Source organism: Nansenia antarctica, assembly GCF_963989245.1.
Source record: "Nansenia antarctica genome assembly, chromosome: 9".
Classification (NCBI taxonomy): domain Eukaryota; kingdom Metazoa; phylum Chordata; class Actinopteri; order Argentiniformes; family Microstomatidae; genus Nansenia; species Nansenia antarctica.
In genome coordinates, this window is record NC_137679.1 from 45,016,320 (window position 1) to 45,025,068 (window position 8,749).

Below are 8,749 nucleotides of genomic sequence, written 5' to 3' on the forward strand. Positions count from 1 at the left end.
CACACACACACACACACACACACACCTGGAGTACTACAGCGCTGGTACACACACACACACACGCACACCTGGAGTACTACAGCACTGGTACACACTAGGGATGGACGGTTTTTCGGTTAAACCGAAAACCGGGGTTTATAAAAATAGAAACGGTTTTTTATCAAAACCGTCTGAAACCGTTTTTTTTTTTTTTTTTTTTTTTTTTCCTATGTTGTTCAAAGAATAAAACTGGAACATGTCACATGTTTGTCGTGTGTGAAAATAACAATGATACAGTCTGAATCTGCCGCGCAATGAGTGAGAGGTTTGGTCAGTTGTGAAGAATAACTGAGGATTAATATCTAATTGGGATTATATTTAAGGGTAACGAATCACTCTATGGGAAAGATAGTTGCCTTCAGTTATTGGTAGATAGGAAAGGTTTTTTACAATTACTCGCTTACATTTAATAAGATCATTTTCGCTGCTCTCTGTAAAGCGCATTGGGTCACTTTTGTGAGAAATGCGCTATAGAAATAAAATGTGATTTGATTTGATATCAATCAATCAATCAAACTTTATTTATGTTCTATAGCACAAATCATGCATTGAATGTAACTCCAAGTGCAGTATTTACTAAACCACAATATAATAAAACAAGAGCTATACGGATCAAGAGTGTTTGTGCACAGCACCACTGTGTGTGAAGGCGCTACTGAAAGTGATGACAGAACGCATGTCTCAGAAGATACGCGGTCACTTAGTGACGCAAAGGTAGTTCTGTATTTATCTCTAGTACATTTATTTTGAAAGCTCTATTTTGACAGCTCTACCATGGGCACTTTTATTTTGATGGGGCATTCTTTGTTGATTGACTTACGACAGTTCAGGACGAGTCAGTCTCGCGGCATGTGGTTTTTATGAAAAGCTTTAAGTATGTTCACTGCATAATTTTTATTTATTTTTTATAAATTTGTTTTTCAGATTTTATCCCTTTTTCACCCAATTTGGTAGCCAATTTAACCCAACTTAGCATCCAATTATCCCCTGCCTATTGCATAGGATCCGCCGCACGACCCCGTGGCCGGCAGTCCCAGAAGAGGCCGCCAGGCAGACTAGGCTGACTGGCTCCTCGAGCCCAGTACCGTTATTCCGGCGCCCAGGGGGCGGTGTTGCGCGACGGATCCTAGTCCAGAAATACTCCTATACCGCCCTCGGAAGCGGCCGGCCAATATGCCGCTTCCCGTGTGCCTCGGCCATATCTGGATCTGGCGAGCCGGGATACGAACCCCGGCCCCGGTGGGCAGCATGCACTAGTGGCCAGTGCGTAGACCGCTACACCACCGCGGGGCGTTTTCACTGCATAATTCTAAGTCTAATATTTCAGTGATTATTGAGCAGTATTCAAATATTTAAATACATTGAGCAGCAGCTGAAACTTTGTCTAAGAACCCAGATATTGAGAAAGCAGTTCATTCAATGAAGACGCTGTTCCAAGAGATGATCTTCCGTGCAGGCGAGCACCCTGGATCAGCGGAGCTGGTGTGTTAAGAGTTCATGTGTTTTCATGTATGGTGTAGCTTACAAAAGTCTGCCTTTCCACTTATATTTGTGAAACTAAGTAGCCTAAATGTGTTGCGACTGTGCTTACGGTGTTTTAATGGTGTTCGACATGAGTGTATTGTAGCAGTAGGGCTCAATTATTTGAAATTGTCATTTTTTTTTTTTCGTTTTTTTTTCCGTTTTTTTTTTCTTCCGTTTTTTTCCGTTTTTCGGTTAACCGGAAAACCGCGGTTTTAGTCTTTGACGGTTTTTCGGTTTCAATAATTGGAAACCGTCCATCCCTAGTACACACACACACACACACACTCACACACACACTTCAGCAGATGGTCTTGACCGTGTCCACATGCCTAAACGCATTGAGTTGCTTCCACATGATTGGCTGATTAGATATTTGAGTTAACGAGCAGTTGAAAAGGTGTACCTAATAAAGTGTCTGGTGAGTGTATATTATTGGTGTGCTGTATGGTCATATATATATATATATATTATTAGTATTATAGCCAAAATTTGCCACGGCTTCTTGTCACACTAGGAAGACATGAAGGCAGCGTTCCACGGGTCCTTGAAGTCCTTGAAAGTTTGTGAATTTGAGAAAAAGAAATCAAGGCCTTAAAAGTTTTTGAAAATAGACATGGGTCATTGAAAGTGCTTGAAATTCCCCCCCCCCTCTCTCTCTCTCTCTCTCTCTCTCTCTCTCTCTCTCTCTCTCTCTCTCTCTCTCTCTCTCTCTCTCTCACATATATATTCATACATGTTTTACTTAGCTCCTCCTCTCTGTATTGCTTAACTTGACACATATTTCACAATATATTGTTCTGCTGTGCTGTGGTAGAGAAGGCAAGAGACCATCTAGTGTTCACACATTCAAGCCTCTCTTTTTAATTGTTGTCTGTGAGCGGATAGTTCCTATTATATAAACTCTCATCTAGATCTGTCTCAAACTATGCTGTGTTGAGTCCTTGAATTTGAGGGAATTGAGTCCACATAAACATATTTTACATGAAAATGTTAATCTCTTCTCACCATCACTCAAAATCTAAATATCTAAGCCATCACATTAATAGTTTTTACCTTCTGGCCGTTTGTTTGAGAGCTAGCAAAAGACAACAGACCATAGCTTCCTAACAGCTTGACTGGTTTCCCACAGATCGAGAGAAACACTGGAACATGGTTACACACGCACACACACACACACACACACACACACACAAACAGATACGCCCAGAGGCCACTGACCTGCCCCCTACTGGCTGTGAGGGGCAAGCACACTTCACAATTTCCATAACTACCTGTCTAGTTATTAATAATAATAATAACCTATAACCCTGCCCCCCTCCCTCCCGCCCCAGCCTACCAGGCGGCCCTGCAGCTGGGGCAGGACCCGTCCAACGACTGCCCCGACCGCCAGCGGACCATCAGGACCGTGGTCCAGAAGAGAGGCTCCAACGAGGCCACGCTGGGCCCGGAGTACCGGGAGAGACGCATCTCCATACAGAACAGTGGGTACCCCCCTCTGTACCCCCCCTCTCTGTACCCCCCCCCCCCCTACCCCCCAGTCAGTACCCCCATTCTTTGTCTGTCTGTGTAGGTGGTATCTAAATCTTTTTCCCATTTGAGCAACGATGTAAGATAGGACCCTCAGGTTTCTCCACAAGTGGATGGTAGTTTAATTTGTGTGTGCTACTTAGTCCTTAGATGTTTAATGTGTGTGCTACTGAGGTGTTTAGATGTTTAATGTGTGTGTGTTACTGAGGACTTTAGATGTTTGCAGGCCTGGGTATTTAAAGCCCTCTGGTCTCCATTTAAACTCAGTCAAGTCACGTAGTTCTGGTAAGATGCAGCAAGGGGCATGACTCCACTTTTCCCATTGTAAATAACCCCATGAAAAGTTAAAGTTATTTTATGTTAATTAACCTGCCGTACATTTGTATATTTCGAGCTCACTTATTGCAGGACTGGTTGCAGGGTGTGATTCATATGTTGTTGAGTAGGATATCCATCTGGTTGCAGGATGTGATTCATATGTTGTTGAGTAGGATATCCATGACTTTTATTTCCAAGAGCTTTGGGAGAAATGTGTTTTGTACTATTCGGCTTCGGTAATGATGAAGCTCTCGACACGTTAATTATGAGCTCTGATCACCAAAGGAGAACGCAAAGGAAGAAAGTTTCATGGACCCGGTGGAATTTATTAGTTTATAGAATATATTATATGTGGACTTTCACGGTTGAATGATTCTAAGAAGAAAGAAAGAAACAAGTAAATTACAGCAGTAAGTTTCATAATACGGGGATCCGTTACACCCATAGTCCAGCTTGTAGCCGGATAGCGTGCTATATTCCTGGGCATCCCTGCCTCGTGCCCCTTTTGAGGTTAAATAGACCGGAGAGAACACCATTTGTGTCTATTTGGCCTTTGGGAGCTCGATATACAGTATATATGTGTGTGTGTCTGACCATTGATGTGTGTGTGTGTGTGTGTGTGTGTGTGTGTGTGTGTGTGTAGATGCCGACCTGGTGATGAGTGAGATCATGTGGTGGGACAACGGAGTGTACCAGTGTTCCGTCATCGCCGCGGGCGACACCTCCGGAGACTCCGACCGCGACATCAAACTCATCGTCTACCGTAAGTCGACCCCTGACCCCCTGACCCTAACGCTGACCCCTTGACCCTGGACCTTAGACCCTTTCTCTGACCCCTAACCCTGGACCTTAGACCCTTCCTCTGACCCGGGACTTTAGACCCTCTCTACTGACCCCTGACCCTGACCTTTGACCCTAACCCTGGACCCTAGACCCTCTCTAATGACCCCTGACACTAACCCTGACCCTAGACCCTCTTTACTGACCCCTGACCCTAACCCTGGACCCTAAACCCTCTCTAATGACCCCTGACCCTAACCCTGGACCCTAGACCCTCTCTACTGACCCCTGACCCTAACCCTGGACCCTCTCTAATGACCCCTGACCCTAACCCTGGACCCTAAACCCTCTCTAATGACCCCTGACCCTAACCCTGGACCCTAGACCTCCTCTAATGACCCCTGACCCTAACCCTGGACCCTAGACCCTCTCTACTGACCCCTGACCCTAACCCTGGATCCTAAACCCTCTCTAATGACCCCTGACCCTAACCCTGGACCCTAAACCCTCTCTAATGACCCCTGACCCTAACCCTGGACCCTAAACCCTCTCTAATGACCCCTGACCCTAACCCTGGACCCTAAACCCTCTCTAATGACCCCTGACCCTAACCCTGGACCCTAAACCCCCTCTAATGACCCCTGACCCTAACCCTGGACCCTAAACCCTCTCTAATGACCCCTGACCCTAACCCTGGACCCTAGACCCTCTCTACTGACCCTTGACCCTAACCCTGCACCCTAGACCCTCTCTACTGACCCTTGACCCTAACCTTATAAGGGGTAATATCGTCTCCAGGCGTGGTGCGAGAGCTTTAGTGAGGGTCTGACGGTCTTATAGTCGCAGGACAAGAGACTTATGGGCCTGTAGGAGACACACTCCAGGGGGTCCTTTTTGTCCTTTTTTAGTAAGACTGAGATTGAAGCCTGAGTTTGTGGCGTCATGCAAACACCTGGCCTAAAGCCTAAAGGTACACGCACAAAGATTTTCTAAACATGTTTCATATTTACGATCGTCGGCCCCGACCATTTTCCGATCAGATTGTCGGGAGAAATTGACTCTTGACACACCTCACACCACAGGATAATCTTGTAGGATAATCTTTAGAGCCGTCCGATAATCGGGCGTTTGCTGTCCTTGGTCGGAAGGGGGGAAATCGGGCCAAAATCGGCCAGATTATCTGTATGTGGGTACCAGGCCAGATTATCTTTGTGTGTACCAGGCCAGATTATCTTTGTGTGTACCAGGCCAGATTATCTTTATGTGGGTACCAGGCCAGATTATCTTTATGTGTGTACCAGGCCAGATTATCTTTGTGTGTACCAGGCCAGATTATCTTTGTGTGTACCAGGCCAGATTATCTTTATGTGTGTACCAGGCCAGATTATCTTTGTGTGTACCAGGCCAGATTATCTTTGTGTGTACCAGGCCAGATTATCTTTATGTGTGTACCAGGCCAGATTATCTTTATGTGTACCAGGCCAGATTATCTTTATGTGTACCAGGCCAGATTATCTTTGTGTGTACCAGGCCAGATTATCTTTATGTGTGTACCAGGCTTTACTTAACACTGTCAAGAGGACACAGACGAGATAGCACGTTAGCTTAGCATAACACTGTCAATACACAGCCGAGATAGCACGTTAGCTTAGCATAGTCTCCCACAGTATGCAGTGCGTACCGGGCTTTCGATAGGGGATCATTTGGAAGAGAATGATGCTAACCTTGACACCTTATGTCGTGGAATGTGGGATGCTTCCGTTCCGCCTGTGGTGTTTAAAAGCGTGTTGTGCCTCCCCCCCCCCCTCCAGACTGGCTGACGGTGCTGCTGATCGTGCTGGGGGCTCTGCTGCTCATCATCCTGCTGGGCGTCTGCTGTTGCCAGTGTTGCCCCCAGAAGTGTTGCTGCTACGTCCGCTGTCCCTGCTGCCCCCAGACCTGCTGCTGCCCCGAGAAAGGTGAGGCCCCCCCCCACACACACACACCTATCCCTGCCCCCCCCCACACACACACACACCTGTCCCTGCCCCCCCCCCCCACACACTTGTCCCTGGCAGGGTTGCTAGCCTACAGACTGGCAGGGTTGCTGACCTACAGACTGGCAGGGTTGCTAGCCTACAGACTGGCAGGGTTGCTAGCCTACAGACTGGCAGGGTTGCTAGCCTACAGACTGGCAGGGTTGCTAGCCTACAGACTGGCAGGGTTGCTAGCCTACAGACTGGCAGGGTTGCTAGCCTACAGACTGGCAGGGTTGCTAGCCTACAGACTGGCAGGGTTGCTAGCCTACAGACTGGCAGGGTAGGAGCAGGGTTGCTAGCCTACAGAGCACCGCTATTCTGTCATGAACTGACCTGATAATCAAGCATTGCTCTTTTTTATTTCATGACTTGTCTGATGGATTGATACTACTGTTGATGTACCAGGGTCTGGAAGGGTCGTCACATTTCATAGGGGAAGGTTCCAACCCCTACCCCTGGTAACTCTGTTCTGAGAGGGGAGCCGAGGAGCGAGTGGCGCTCCATAACGAGGGGTCGGGGTGAAAAAGAGAAATGGGATTGGGCCTAACGGTGTTGTTCCTAGGTGGGATTTGAACTCATGACCTTCTGATCAGCAGGCCAACTCAGTATCCACTACCCCACCACTACCCTCATACCCCTTATCCTTTCAGACACCCACCTCTAACCCCCCTCTCTCTCTCTCTCCCCCCTCCCTCTCCCCCCCCCAGCGGTGATGCAGCACAGGATGATTAAGGAGGCGCAGAGAGCCATGGCCCCCTGGATGGGGGGGCAGCCGGTCTACGGCAACATGAGCAACCACTCCTCCCAGATGAACCCCCTCCTCTACGCAGGTCTGTACCACACACATATGTTTAATACTGCCTTTAAATTACTAAATTATGATTTATTTAATGATTAAAGCACTTCGAGCTGCAACGTTTGCAGGAAAAGCGCTATACAAATAAAAGTTATATTATATATAGTTATATATAAGTTATTATTATTACTACTACTATTATTATTATTATTATTATGATTACTATTATTATTATTATTATTATTATTATTATGATTACTAGTATTATTATTATTATGATTACTATTATTACTATTATTATTACTGTTATTATTACTATTATTATTATTAGTAGTATTATTACTATTATTATTACTATTACTACTATTATTATTACTATTATTATTATTACTATTACTACTATTAGTATTATTATTATTATTACTATTACTACTATTATTACAATTTTTATTACTATTACTACTATTATTATTATTACTATTATTATTACTATTATTATTATTACTATTTTATTATTATTATTACTATTATTATTATTATTATTATTATTATTATTATTATTACTATTACTACTATTATTATTATTATTATTATTATTATTATTACTATTACTATTATTACTATCTTCCCTGCTGATTGGTTGGTTGTGTGTGTGTCCCCCCTCCAGGTTCAGCCTCAGGGAAGGGCTTCCCCATGGCCCCCATGCCCCTGCCCCCCCCCCAGTCCACGGCCTACAGCCTGCCCCCCCCCAGCCTCCACGGCCCCCCCCCTCCCGGCCACCCCGCCCACAACAACCAGGTGCTGGACTACCTGGAGAGCCAGGTGCGCTCCCCCCTCCTCCAGCCCCCCCCAGGCCAGATGATGCCCCCGCCCCCCCAGCACATGATGATGATCCCCCAGGGCGGGGTCCCCTTCTCCGCCGGACCCCCCAGCATGCTCTCCGGCCTGGACGACGGCCCCCCCAACCAGCGCCTGGTCATCAACATGCCCCCCATCTCTGAGCAGCCCCAGCGCAGGGGCGGGCCCCCCCCCCCCCGGGCCCAAGACACGCCCCCCCAGCTCCAGCGAGAGCAGCCGTAGCTACGGCTACAATCGCCGTGACGACCGCAGCAGAGCCGGGGGGGGGAGATACCCCTCCTCGCCCCCCAGGAGCAGCAGGGGAGGGGGGGGGGGCCTGCCCCGGAGCTACAGCGAGGAGTCCCTGGACGGGGGGCGGAGCCGGGCGGGGGGGCGGAGCCACGCAGGGGGGGGCGGGGGGGGGTTCCGGCCCCGGTCTCGCTCCAGAGACGACCTGACGGAGGCCAGGCGCCCCCCCCCCTCCAGGAGCCGGGGGGGGTCCTTCAGCTCGGACGAGGACGACAGCGTGAGCCGCAGGGGGGGGGCGCGGGGCGGCCGGGGGGGCGGCTGGGCGGAGGAGAAGCCCCCCAGCTACACGGAGTACGAGCCGGGACAGAAGCCCCCCAGGAGGAACGAACGCTACTCTGTAAAACACTCCCTCCTCTAAACACCCCCTAATACCCCCCCCCCCCGAGAACCGCCCCTGTTACACACACACACACACACACACACACACTCACACACACACTCCTCTAAACATCCCCTAATACCCCCCCCGAGAACCGCCCCTGTTACACAGACACACACACACTCCCTCCTCTAATCTAGTACCCCCCCTTTACACATACTGTATGTACACACCAGGGTTTCCGTTAGAAAAAATTGCCGCCGGACATCGTGTCCGGGAAGA

The 8,749-nt window shown here is 48.1% G+C and overlaps 1 pseudogene across 1 annotated transcript in view; it reads left to right on the forward strand.

Moving 5' to 3' along the window:
* LOC308165693 (immunoglobulin-like domain-containing receptor 1) overlaps positions 1–8,506 on the forward strand; it is a 12,235-nt pseudogene extending 3,729 nt beyond the window's left edge. Inside the window, exons 3-7 of the transcript in view lie at positions 2,895–3,044; positions 4,052–4,171; positions 6,000–6,146; positions 6,914–7,036; positions 7,670–8,506. The product of the transcript in view is annotated as an immunoglobulin-like domain-containing receptor 1 (transcript). The remainder of the gene's footprint in view (positions 1–2,894; positions 3,045–4,051; positions 4,172–5,999; positions 6,147–6,913; positions 7,037–7,669) is intronic.
* Positions 8,507–8,749: the final 243 nt, after the last annotated feature.